Source organism: Dipodomys spectabilis, unplaced genomic scaffold (genome assembly GCF_019054845.1).
Source record: "Dipodomys spectabilis isolate Male_0828 unplaced genomic scaffold, ASM1905484v1 ptg000231l, whole genome shotgun sequence".
NCBI lineage: Eukaryota > Metazoa > Chordata > Mammalia > Rodentia > Heteromyidae > Dipodomys > Dipodomys spectabilis.
The window spans coordinates 649273-663839 of record NW_024870908.1 but is presented as its reverse complement, the minus strand read 5'-3'; the positions used below and the strand labels follow the sequence as shown (position 1 = coordinate 663839).

The window sequence follows — 14567 nt, the reverse complement described above, 5'->3', positions numbered from 1 at the left end:
CCTCAGCACCACATAAGCAAAAAGAAAAAAGCCGGAAGTGGCGCTGTGGCTCAAGTGGTAGAGCGCTAGCCTTGAGCTGAAGAGCTGAGGGACAGCGCCCAGGCCCAGAGTTAAGGCCCCACGACCGGACCCCCAAAAAAAAATAACTCCCCCAAATTGAAATCAGCTACCAGCTGTCAGGTTGACCAGAAGCCTGAGTTCTCACTGGGGCTTTCTTTCTCAAGAGATCAAAATTTCAGTATTGCACAGTTTAGGGTCAGCCTGTCAGTGTTTCTCACTGATAGAAGATGAAGATGCTGAACACAGAGCCTGCAGTGCAGCCTGATCATAATGCAAAGATCTGTCCCAAAGAAGGGCTGTGTGGATCTGCCCTCCCCCCCTCCCCCCCTCCCACACAACCTGGGGCCCTACTCTCTGATGGTGAGTGACATTCACTCACTGTCAGGCTATTTTTACTTTTAGTTCTTGAGAAAAAAAATCAATTTGTTTTTCTCTCCTGGACAATAGAGAGTTAGTGCTTCTAAAAATTTTAAAAAGTAGCATTTAGCAGTCAAGGACCTCTGAGACTTTAGATAAGCCGAGAGAACAGAGATTGTGTGGCCTGTCTGTGCGAGAGCCTTGGTTTCTCATCCATGAACAGGTTACAGCGTTACTGTGTAGTTTAGTTGTACTTGGTGACAGAGTGGCAGTCATAACCCTGTACCTGTTTTCTCCTTCCTCCTCCCAACGGTTGTCTTGGTAGCTTTGTGTAGTGGCAATATCATAGCCAATGAGGTTTATCTGAGGTGCAGTTATTGCTAATTAGAAACATTTCCCAATTGTTGACTCGGTACTTGTCCACCTGGATAGATATAGACTCCTTTTGAGACTGTGCTGGCACATAGCTAAGTGACTACCCACAGGATGGAGCAGAGTGTCGTGTGCAAATTCAAATAACAGAATTTGAAAAGAAAATGCTCACATTTCCATCCTTTTACTTTTTCTCCCTGATGGAATTTGATAGGATTCTGGTAAGGCTGTTTCAACCCTGTGGATAAGAAGAATAGAGAAAAAAAGTTATGATAGAAGTAGAAGGTGGAAGGAGCATGAGTCTTTGATGGTTGACCTCTGGACCGATCTGTGAAAGAGAAATGCATTCCAGCTTTGGTTTTTATTTTATTTTTTTGCCAGTCCTGGGACTTGAACTCAGGGCTGGACGCTGTCCCTGAGTTTCTTTAAAGTGCAAGGCTACCACTTGAGCCACAGAGCCACTTCTACCTTTTTCCGTTTATGTGGTACTGAGGAATGAACCCAGGGCTTCATGCATGCAAGGCAGGCACTCTGCCACTAAGCCATATTCCTAGCCTTCCACCCATGTTTGAGTCACAATGTTTGGGGGGTCTCATGTGCCAGGAACTCAGCCATTGCCCTCAGCTATCAAGCTGAGGAGAGATATAAATTCCATCTCCCCAATGCTCTGAGCGGATTTGCTCTTCTCTCTCTTGACAGAGCAGCATCAAATAAAACACTAGTGTATTGGGATGCTCCATGTTATTTTGGGTTCTGCAGCCTACCTTCAAAGTGAAAGGTAGAACACTGCTTCATAGTCACAAATGTCTAGAAGGCAAAATCATTTTGAGAGCAACCCCATCGAGTGGACAGATTGTGGGCGCCATATTTTAGGACTTTCTATACCCTGTCTTTGTTAATTGACATGTTCTCATATGTACCCTGGGAATTGAAGTATATGTCTTTTATGTACTTGATTTAGGAATTAACAGGTATTTCAAGAGGTTCCAGCACAATGTCTACTGGAAATAAAGTGCTAAATGAAAGCAAGTTCTCTTTCTATGTCTAGCCATTTTATTTTTGGTAGTGCTTCACTTTGAACTCAAGACCTAGCAAGGCAGGTACTCTATCCAAGTTTCTTTGTGCTCTGGTGGTTTTTGAGGTAAGGTTTCAGTTTTTGCTCAGAATGGCCTGGGCTCATCGTCCTATTAATTATACTTCCTGCTGTAACTAGAATGACAGAACACACCATCATACCCAGATTTTTCTGTTAAGATGGGGTCTCATGGATATTTTTGTTCAGTCTGGCCTCAAACTTCAGCCCTCCCAATCTCAGCCTCCTGCATATCTAGATTACAAGCATGCCCCTACACACAACTAGTTGCTGGGATGGGTTCTCACAAATTCTTTGCATGGGCTTGCCTTGAACTATGATTTTCCTGCTCTCAACCTCCTGAATAGGAAGTTGGCTTAAGTCCTGGCTTATGTCTAGTCTTTTAGTTATTCTACCTGGCTACTTCTGTAAGGCATACAAGATTGTGTACACTCTGACTCCCCTTTTTAAGTAATAACTCTTCAGCTTAATTTGAGATATTTCTTTCTTGCCCATGACTCTTGGACTCTCCCAGGGCAATGGCTGATTTTTCAGCACTAAACACTGTGAGCTCTTTCCTGCCTCTGGGCCTTATGCTTCCATTTTGTTCTATGTAAAACATCTTCTCAGCCAGGCATTGGTGGCTCATGCCTATAATCCTAGTTACTCAGGAGGTTGAGATCTGTGGTTTGAAGCCAGCTAGGCCAGGGAAGTCTTGAGATTCTTATCATTAATTAACCACCCCAAACTGGAAGTAGAGATGTGGCTCAAGTGGTAGAGTGATAGCCTTGAGTAAAAGAGGCCTTGGGATATTATCCAGGCCCTGAGTTCAAGCCCCAGGACCTGCACTATAAAAACCTCACAAAACAACAATAAACCTGTTGTTATCATCACATCTCAGAAAGACCTACTAAGGCCACCGAACCCAAAGTAGTTTGTTTCCCATACACAGAAGGATGGCCATTGAAAGATGTCCTCCACATCCCTGGAGCCCGTGACATGGGACAGGAGAACAGAGGTAGAAAATGGTATTTATCTAACCTTAAAATAGGAAAATTACCCTGCAGCATGTGGGTGGCCCTGTATAACTATAAACAGCCTTAAAAAGTAGAAGATGGAGATGCAAAAGAGACAGAGAAGAACAGGGAAATAAGGTCAGAGAGAAGCCATCCTCTTGCCTTTGGGGATGAAAGGGGGCCACAAGCCAAGAAATGTAGACCGAATCTGGAAATTGGGAAAGGAGGGTAGGTTTTTCTCCTAGAACTTCTAGAGAGAATATCCCAGCAATACCTTCATTTCAGCCCAGTGGCTTTAACTTGGTAATTTTAGCCATGTTGGACCTCAGAAGTTCAGAACCACAAGATAACACCTTTATGTTGTAAGTCATTAAGTTCCTGGAAACTTGTATAGCAACCACGAGGAACTTATAGACCTATATGAGCCCAGGCTTTACACTGTAATACACACACACACACACACACACGCACGCACGCACGCACGCACGCACACACACACACACACACACACACACTCCTCTGTCTCCTCAGTACTCCTCACAGTTGGTAATTATTACTTATTTGTCTCTTTGATGACTCTAGGCTCATGTGTTTGCCTTTCAGGGAGACAGAAACATTTCCTTATTTACTAGCTAGCTCACTGCTAGAGTGTGGGTCATGTAGCGTATTCTCAATAAATATTTATTGAATGCATGCATGGATGAAAAAATGAACAGAAACCTCAGAACTCATTTTCCTCAGCCTTTGGCTGGGCTTCTTGTGTTGCCAGGGCTGTTTAGCATTTTCGAGCATGGTCGGGGAGATGGAAGGGTGTAAAGGTGCCAAGAGACCGTGTGATAAAGAGGTAGGAAAATCAGGCCAGGAATTCTGACCACCAGCCAAACCAAGTCTTGAAATCCAAGTTTTATTTAGAAGAGGCAGGCTGGAGGAGACAGAAATTTGACCTACTTTTTTTTTTTAAACTCAGTTTTTCCAGCCGATTTTTAATGGGTTGTAAATCTTCAGTGGCATCAGGATGTAAGCAGAATGCCCCACGTGCTTCCTTGAAAGCTGGGTGTGGGACAGTCCTAAATTTTTAATTCCCTGCAACAGTTCGTCTGACTCATGGTACGACCCGGCCCTCTGCCGTCGCTGGAGTGTGTGTTTGTTTAATTAGGGCGCCAAGTAGAACCTCATTCGGTGGCAGATGTTGCCATGTGTAATATAATAAATAAAAGTCTTTATAGGACCCAGCAGGCAGTGGAGCCTTCAGTTAGCAGATGGCGAAATATTAAACTGGCAGAGCAATAACTTAACTGCCTGAATCAGCTGGTCCCTGCCTAGATTTGCTCAACATGAATCAACTTCATATAGGACATGTCACTCAGCCTCAGCCCAGTGCCCTCACCTGCCCTCCCTCCTCTTCCTGTCCCGCTTTTCCTTTGCATCCCATTATTAAAGTCAGCTTCCTGGGGAGCGAAATCTTGTAACCCCATTAGCTGGTGGCTGAGAGGCTCTTGCTGGGCTGGACCATGGGTTCCTTTATGGGGGAGGACATGCAATAAGCCTTGGCTGGATGTCCTCCAGTGCCAGGTTCTGCCTTGCTCCAAATGAACCAGACGGTGTGTCCCTGGTCTCTGGGTTGTTGGGATGCTGGCAGGCAATCCTGCTTGGCTTTAGGAATCCTTCAGTGTGGGACAGAGAAAATGATGGTGTTAGCCCAGATGGACCCCAGGGACAGCAAAAAGAGGCCTTTTGGTCTGAAAAAGGGTTGACTGACAGCAACAACATTGCTCAGGAGTAAAGAGAGGGATGCTGGACTACTGATCATTGCAATGGGTTCACATGGGCCAGGACTCCGAGTGAGGAATTTTCATGGCCACGCCCATGCTCTCTTCAGCATAATGCTACAAGACAGTAGCCACACCCTTCCTGTATGTCTTGTGCCAGGCACTGATCTGAGAACTGCATGCACATAATTTCATGGAATTCTTTCCATGTTAAACCCTAAACCCATTTCTCACATGGAGAAACTGCAAAGTGATTTGCTCAGGCTCACATAATTAGCACATGTCAGAACACAGAGGGAGACTAGACTGACTATTGTCTAAATGCAGAGGTAGCAGTCACATTATCCATGACTCCAAGTTTACTTGAAAGTAAACTTGTATGGATGGGCATGGAAGAACATGCTTGTGGTCCTAGATATATCAGAGCTGGAGGCAGTATAACCATGATCTGAGGCCATCCAGGCAAAAGTAGTATGAGGTTTTATCTGAAAAAGAAAGAAACAAAAACAAACCAAGACTGGGATTGGCCATGGCGCAAGTAGTAGAGTGCTTGCTAGAAAGCTCCAGATCCTGAGTTCAGTCCTCAGTACCGCAAAAACAAATGGAAGATGGCAAACACACATAAAATACTACCCAGAAAATGAGATGGAGGGCTGATTTCAGGAGAGTATGATATCTGTTGATACTTTTATTGAATTATGTGTTGCTGCATTTCAGTAGATACCTGAAATAAGTTTTTTTTTTTCCTTCGGCAAGCTTTTGAAGCAGCTACAATTATCGTCTAATGATACTGATGAGAAAATTGGGACTGGAAGGGTGGTTGGCTAGCCAGTAAGTAAAGGGACTTGGATTGAGACAGAAAATGTCTGACCAAAGCCCTTGCTTTCTTCTTCACCTGGTAGTTTTTCAAAATGCCTCTTTGAGGATGGCTTTGGAGATGTAAGGAATTAAATAAATGGAAATGGAGAAAGGCATTCTGGGAGAGAGGACTTTATGAGCCAAGCTCTGTCAGGTATGAGAAGAAGGGAAGGGAAGAGACAGGAAAGGAGAGAGAAAAAGAGGAAAAGAGAGAAGAGGAGAGGATGTGTGATTGGTTAATAGATACAGATTTGAATGCCTGTTTGAAACAGGTTCCTTCCCCCACCCCTCCACCCCCACCGCCCCAACATTCCCGGGGCATAAATGGGATAAGGTTTTTCTGAGCCATGTGTTTGGAATTTACTGTATGAGGTGATGAAGAAAATGTCTCCTTTCCTCATCCAAATATCCCTCATAGCAGATCCTTCTTCACTAACACCTCTGGGGAAGAGTGGCAATCAAGGCTGTTACCGTCATGGGCAGGGGAGCAAGCATCTGAGGAAGTCCTAGGATTCCAGAGGTATGAGCCACCAGCACTCAGCCCCAACTCTCTGCTTTCCCTGGACCTCTCTTCTCCGGCCCTGTGACCTTTTGTTTGACCTCTGTGCCCTTTGGAAGGCTAAGGTGAGCCTGGAGCTGCCAGTGTGCCCAGGCATTTATGCAAACAGACTCACCCACGGAGCTGACTAATCGGTTCACCCTCATTTTCTTCCATATTCCCAGTTCCCAGTTCAGACACACCACATCCCTTTTTATCACAGTATTAACATTCGTATAATATAAGGAAGATGAAGAAGACTATCAATGACAAAATGGCAGCCAACTATAGTCCTACAACCCAGAGACTGCACTGTTGACATTCAGTGTATTTCCTTAGGGCTAGTCACTCAGAGAGAGACACAGAACACACACACACATGCCCATTTATACAAAATGCTTATGTAATCAAAGTCATATGGAATATGTAACTTTGCATTCCAATTTTCTAACCTCATAAAATCAGTAGTAATTTCCCACACACATCATTAAACTTCTTTGTAAAAATTTATAGATAAGGGGGAAATACTTTGATATTAAGGGGTGGGGAAACAGGATCCAAATTCATAGGTTAGGTATGATTTCACTTCCATTAGCTTCCCATGGGTGAATACCCACATTCTATAAACATACCACACAGAATGAAGGGATAACCTCTATAATAAAATAGAGGTTAGGTTATCTAAATATAGGTTATCTCTGAGGGTAGAATTTTCATTTTCTTTTTGGCATTTTTCTCATTTCTAACAATAAATATTTCTAATGAGGAAATTTTGCATAGGTACATAATATTCCAAGATATGAGCATATCATTGTTATTTAATTGTTGCCCCTTGAGGGCATTAATTATATAATTTATATGTTTTTTTAAATGATAAAGCTGGGTTAAATATTCATTTATTTGTTCAGTAAATATTCAAGGGTCTACGAGGTTACCATGTATCTTGGTACATATATTTGCTTATATTATGCAAGGCTTACAATTTTATTTTTTATTTTTAAATTTTATTTTATTTTTTTTATTGTGAAAATACTGTACAGAGGGGTTACAATTACATGGGCAAGATAATGAGTACAGGGCTTACAATTTTATGTATGTATAAACTACAAAATAAATTAGTTGGGATATGGATGGGTAAGTGTATTCAAGTGTATTCAAACCTCTCTCCCTCCCTCCCTCCCTCCCTTCCTTCCTTCCTTCCTTTCTTCCTTCCTTCTTTCCTGTGGTTCCAAAATTTAACTCAGGGTCTGGAGCTTCTTAGGCAAACACTCTACCACTTGAGCCATAACTCTTATCCTTTGGCTTTTAGTTATTTTTAGATAAGGACTCATACTTTTGCCCAGACAAGCCTGGAGACCAGAGTCCTCCAACCTCTGCTATGCAAGACGGCCTTCCTCATAGCTCACATATCTGTTTGGTGGAATGGCAGCATGTCAGAGATTCCCTTTTGATGTACTGACCACCCCGTGGCCTTGTGGTGGCATCCTCCCTGCAGGAACGCTGGCTGGAGCAGGATCAGAGCACTACAGGCCTTTGTGGAAAGTTGCCCTCCCTCCACTTGGTTGTTCCGCTTTCCTATGTGTCCATTGGAGGCATGGCCTTGTCACATACCATCTATCAGATTTGGATGGTTCTTGCTCAGCACCTTGATGTCATTTAAGATGACACATTGGAAGTCCAACCCAAATGTGCCCTCTGCTCTGAGGTGTTCCGACACCAGACAAGGGTCATCGAGCTTGCTGTGTTTCCTTTATCTATGGCTCCATAAAAAAATACCTCACCAGAAGATGGCTATTTACGTGCAGCTTTTTCTCATCCAGTAGGATAATAGCACTTTGAGGTCAGGGACTGCGTGTTACCCACTTCGGGACCCTGTCCCAGTCCCACTTCCTTCTTCCCTGCTGCTACTCAGTTCATACTGTTCATCATCTTTCCCCTGAGCGTGAGGCACACCATGCTTCTGTGCGTGTACCCCTCCTCATCTACTTGGCACAAGCAGGGATTATTTGAAATCACAAATCAGATGTGCCAGTCCTTCCTATGGCCCAACAGAATCTAGCCATGTCCATCACTTTCACATCATCTCAGTAAATTCTTCCCCTGACTCCACTCCATGCTTGCTGATCCCTTCAAAGCACTTTTAAAATCCCATCATTTTGTTTGGTAGTTTGCACTGTTGCCCATCAAATGTCCATTCTTTCTTCTCTCAATTATGGATGGTGTTTACTTCCCCATAATTTTGGGCTTGGCCATATGATTTGTTTTAGCCAATAGAATACAGGCAGATATGATATTAACAGAGATTTGAAGTACCATGAAGTTGTTAGCCCTGCCTACATTACTTCTCCAAGGTCATGGAAGCAATATGCTTTAGGTGACAGAAGAATGCATGGAACTATTTGAACTGAAGGCAAACCCAGCCTAGATCAGCCAAGTACCTGCCCAGCCATACATGGATCAATGAGATCAATGTTTATCAGTGAAAGCTATTGGTTATATGGTACACAGCACTATGGTGGCACGGCTAACCAATACATTATGTCTTCCTTCCTTCATAGTTATTACTTTTGAAATTCCCATCTTTTCTCAATATATATTAATATATTAATATTTATTATATCTTATCCATGAAAAACATTTCTGTTGTTGTTTACTGTGTAACTCCAATGATCTGTATCATCTATCTATCTATCTATCTATCTATCTAGCATCTCTGATAAGTACTTACTGAATGACAGAATACCCTTGTACCCAGTCAGTATTTGCTGTATCATCCAAACCAGTTTGTGTTGTATCCCAACCAAGTATATATTTAAACTTAAGTTGGCATGTGGACCAAAAAATTGTTAGTTAGTGGTGTCACCTCTAGCCCCTTTCCTACTCTCTCTGTTCTGCCTGTACACACACACACACACACACACACACACACACACACACACACACACACACACACACACACAATCTTCCTTTCTAAGAATACCCACAGTGAAAACAGATGATGTGTCAACTCAGTAATTTAAACCATGAATCTGTACTTGCTTAAAGATGAACTTGTTTGGAAGAAAAATGAGAAAAATGCTTGTGACTGTCCAACAGAGCCCTGGATGAACGCATCAATTTTGGTCGGTAGCAGATCTAGCACATAATAAAAGCGAACTGCTGAGGTCAGCAGCAGCGAAGCCACACTTCTTATTTTCACAAACACAGTTTTGGGGATGGTAATCATATCTATTAGCAAGGGTGACACCACTGTGGGCCAGGCAGAAAAATGAGCTCTCCCACATTGCAAAACGAGCAAAGTGGAGATCGATAAATCATAAAATTAGTTGAGACATCATCTATCTTCCGTGGCTTTTCCTTATTCCCACCACGGTCCCCCGGGACACTAATTCATTTATTGTATTTTATCGTTGGGAAAACATGTCAAGCTTTGGAGGCTGCATTCAGTTAGGGGAGCAGGGCAATAATGTGTGTCATTAATTAGGCAGGTTTGGGAGGTTCAATCCAAACTCTAGTCTCCACTGACTTTTGTAAATTGAGTTTTAGGATGGTGCGTGTGTCTTGTATTACTTCATCAAAAAAGGAGTGTTATTGAAATATGCCCTGAGGTGGGGGGGAGGGACATGTCTGCTCACTCTAGAGAAGCAATAAATTTAGGGACAAACTAGGTGATAAGCCAGATGCAATCTGACTTGTCTGAAAATTCTTTCTCTTATCAGTATGTAATTGGAGGAAATGTGGGACACACAGCTTGGAGGATGTGTATGTGTCATCTGGTGGCTATGTTCTTGATTCTGAGGCATACGTTGAACAGATTTTTAAAAAAAAGATTCTATTTTATTGTGGCAAGAACAGTTAAAATAGAATGTATACTTCTAACAAAAATTCCAGTGCCAGTGTCATTGACTATAGGGACTTAATGTTGTGCAGGTGACCTCTGGGACTTTACTTGCTTAACTGAAACTTTTTACTCATAGATTAGCAACTGTCCATCTTTGCTCCATAGCTCAGTCTTTAATTCCTATTTTTAAAAGGTAATTAAAACCTCATTGTATGTACACACCAATTTTCTTTATTGTTCCATTTGTCAGTTGACAGCTGAGTTGCCTCCGTATCTTGGCGAAGTGTTGTAATGAGCCTAAGAGTCTTAATATTTCTTTGAGGACTCAATTTCAATTCTTATGGATAAATACTCCCAAGTAACATTGCCGGATCACATGTTAACTCTTTGAGGAACCTTCATTCTGTTGTCCACAGTGACTATATCATTTTATTCTCTTACTAGTAATGTGCATGTGTTCCTTTATCTTTGACATGATTTGATTTTTTTTTTAGTGAATATCCTCACAGATCTGAGGTAGTATTTCATTGTGGTTTTGATTTTCATCTAGTGATAATGATTAGTGATGTTGAACCTTTTTATGTACATTTGTACTTAAAACATTTACATATTGAAAACTATACAAACTATTGATGAAGTACATGGAAGAAGACACACAAAAAATTAGGAAGATAGCCAATGTTCATGGATTGGATAACTTAATGTTAAAAATTCATACCATCCAAAGTGATATAAAGTTCAAGGCAATTGCTGTCAAATGGGCATTTTGTTTTCTCATGAATACAAAAATAATGACCAGCCAAGTTGATGTTCAGAAAGGAAAGCAAAAGTGTAGGCTTCATACTTCCTATTTCAAACTATGGAGTCATGGTAATCAAAACAGTACATACTGATATAAAGAACAAAGCAGAGAGCCCAGAAATAAATGTATGTATCTAGGGACAACTAATCTTGGACAAAGGAGCTGAGACTATGCAATGGAGAAAAGAGTTACTTTAGCAAATAATGTCAAGAAAACTACACACAAAAGAGTCAAATTGGACCCAGTCAGTTGCTGATTCTTGTCTTTTCTCTGTCTCTTCTACATTCCATTCCATGTCCAATTTGAACAAATGTTCAAGAAACAATCATAATCTTTCTATTGACTTGTATCTATCATTAGCCATCAAAGCCACCATCCTGTCTCCTTTGGTGGTTCCAGTAGCCTTTGTAACTGGCCTGTTTGCTTTACCTTGAGCCCTACTCAGTTATATAACTGATGTGTAGACTAACCTGAGTCTCATAAAACTCAAATCTCTTGTGGAGGTCTACAGAGGCCTACATGATCAGAATCCTGCCAACTTACTTTAGAACATCTCAATCACTCCTTCCTTGACACACTGTCTTTATTCCTGCTCCTTTAGCATATCATAACCATTTGCACCTCAGGGCCTTTGTACCTGTTGTTAACTCTGAAAGATAATTAGGTTGAGGAGATGCATCAAAATGAGTCTCTGCTCTTAGGGAGATTTCAGAAGGATGAGATGGAAAAGAAATGATCCAACACATGGGTAATATAAAGCAGGATAAGAGGATGAGTGTGAGAGGCAGGTCTCCGTTTTGATAGGGTAGTGAGGAAAGGCTTCTCTAAAGGTTTGAGCAAACATTCATTCATGCGAATGAACCATGCAGATATTTGAGAGCAAATGGGGCAGAAGGAGCAGTTATTGCAAAGGCTTCAAGGTGGGCAAATTGTAGAAGTCATGTAGTTAAAACTGGAAGTCATGTAATGAACCCAGAAGAAATGTAAGTAACGGGAAGTCAGAGAATTAACACGGAAGTTATGTAATTAATTCACAAGTCAGGTAATTAAACCTAGAAGTCATGTAGATGACTTCTATATGATGTGGAGATGAGTTACGTGCTCAAAGGAAATACTTGCTGACCCCCAGGAAAAGGGCCTGCTCCCCGTGACCCTTCTGCTTTGCCAGCCCTTCTCAGCATCAGGCTCAAGTCAAGGTCAAGTCTTTGCCACCTTAAGTCCCTGAAAGGGCAGATACCTGATATGAGAGCCTAGTGCTAGCACTATTGAAAATGAAATCTGTGGCTCCTTGTCGGCACTTCTAAATAGGATGGAAGAGGAACTAGGAGCTCTCCTTCTGATCTTTGATTCCCATTTTGTCTACCTAACTGAACCCTGGCCACACACTGTCTGGGCTCAGATGGTCTCTGATTTGAATCTGTTGTGAGATTTCTGCCATGATTTGTCAGCTGTGGGATTTTGGCGAGTGATGTTCAAATCTAGACCCAATAGGACAAAGGTGTTAATGCTCAGATTTGGGTTACTTCTGCCTAGTATTGTGGCTTTTATGTTCTCCTTTCAAATTTGGACTTTATATCCATGGAATATTTACATCAACAAGGTAAGAACTTGGTTTAAAATGTGTCCTCAAAGTGGGTCTAGTAAGACAAGGTTCTACTGCTGATGTTGAGTTGGAATCGTCAGCATTTGAGGGGGGGAACCAAAAATAGGCAAACATCAGCTGCTTCATTTTCTTTTTTTTGATGCTTGTTTAACCAGATGCCATTCAGCACATCTCATATCTTTCCAAAAATAACCTTTATACTTTGGAATAATTTTAGATTTACCGAAAAGTCACAAAAGACAGCACAGAGAATTCTTGCATTTACCCTTCTTCCAGCTCCTCTTAATTTTAGCATCTTGCATCACCATAGTATCTTGCATCTATCCCAGCTCTGAAATGAACACTGACACAGCATTTCTTTCAGATTTTACCCATTTTTCCATTGATCTCCTTTTGTTTTTACTAAGATCCAATCTAGAGCATTTCCTTGCTTTTAGTCATAGAGATGGCAGCACCTGGGTAGAGAAAAGTACTCCCAGCAGTGCCCCCTCCCCCTTTCCATTTCTCATATTTCCCTTCTTCTCTTCAGGGAAACCTGCTCTATTCCTATTACCCTCTTTATACCCAAAGCAACATTTTTCTTCTGATTTATCTTTTCTTAGTTCATTTTGTTAATATAAACAAACATACATGTCTCCATTCCTTTTATTTTTTTAGTGCTGGGATTGAACTCAGGACTTGGTACTTACTAGGCAGGTATTCTACCACTGAGTTACTTTTGAGATCAGATCTTGCTTCCTATCTAGGCACACAACTGGATTATGGTCCTCCTATTTCAGGCTTCCTGTTATAACTGGCATAATAGGTTTGTACCACTGCATCCAGATTTTTTGAGATGGAATCTCCAGGACTTTTCTGCCTAGGTTGGTCTGGAATTGAAATCCTTTGAATACCAGCTTCTCTGTCATAGTTTAGGCTGACAGGTATATGCTACTATACCCTATTTCTTTCCTTGAGAAAAGTCTTGTGGACTTTTCTGCCCTAGCTGGCCATAAACTGTGATCCTCTGGATTTTAGCCTCCCAAGGAGTTAGGATTACAGGTGCAAACCATCAGTGCCTGGCTCCTTGTACTGTCTTATACAAAAATGACATACTCTTTTCTGAACCTTGCTAATATTATCTAAAAGATACAAATTGGAGACCACGCCTTTACTGGGAAATAAAAAGTATTCTGCCATCCTCTACTGATGAGCATTTGGGTTGTTTCTATTCACAAGAATTACAATACTTGAATAATCAGTTGTAGTTTCCTTAGGGAAAAGAGGCAAAATTGAAAGGAAAAAATAAATCTTAGTTTATAAATTAGGGATCATGCCTCAAAGAATAGAACTGAAGTGCCTTTTTTAAACCCCCTGAGACAATCTGTCCTCTTCCCTAGGGATTATCCCTTTTGTGATGGCCAGACCGGGGAGGCTGGCTTTGAAGACCGTATCCTTGGTGATAAGCAAGGGATCCATAGACAGGGCCTCAAGATTTGCACTTGAACTTGCTTTTGCAGCAGTTGCTGGAGGAAACAAAATAATTTATGCCAGCTCAGGAAATGGACTGCAGTCAATACTGCCTTCAGAGCAAATATTCTCTTGGAATAATTTATTAACTCCCTGCAGACCTTGTGGTCAGGCACAATTAGAGTCTTCTCCCCGTTTAACAGGCTGGGGCTACGGCATGGTATTGAGGAGGCCCAGGGGACCGATGGGAGTTGAAGCGGGTGTGGCTGGAGCTGGGGGTGAGAGACATTCAAGGAGATAGATATAGGCTTCAGTCTTTACCTGCTCACTTTTCAGGGCCCATTGGGCAAGTTACCTTTACTTCCTAAGCCTCAGCTTTCTCATCTGTTAGATGGGCTAAAGACTTGTGAGGCTCCCATGAACTAACAAGGGAGAGCACTGAATGCAAAGTCCATGATAAATGATAGGGAGGTAGTTGGGGAGGAGTCTCAGCTCCAAGAGGCACTTTTCTTTTCCAATCCCTTTATCAACCCTGTGTGATGTCTCCACCCCACTGGGTGTCACCTCTCTACGTTTTTCTGCCTTCCACTTACTGGCAAACTATCTGGTTGACCTTTTAAACTCCAGTTTCAGGTCCCGTCACAAGTTCTGACCTTATCCTCAGATAGGACCTGGAAAAGTGTGTGATTCCCACCTCGATGCCTGCCTGGGGAATATTTTTTTATTATGGCTTCTTTTTCTTTTTCTTTTTTTGGGTCCAGTCCTGGAGCCTGAACTCTGGGCCTGGGCGCTGTCCCTCAGCTCTTCAGCTCAAGGCTAGCGCTCTACCA

The 14567-nt window shown here is 42.0% G+C and overlaps 1 non-coding gene across 1 annotated transcript; it reads left to right on the top strand.

Annotated features, from left to right (window-relative positions):
* The first annotated feature begins 740 nt into the window (after positions 1-740).
* Positions 741-881, top strand: LOC122123916. Its single transcript, XR_006150461.1, has one exon. It is a non-coding gene; the product is annotated as a U4 spliceosomal RNA (small nuclear RNA).
* Positions 882-14567: the final 13686 nt, after the last annotated feature.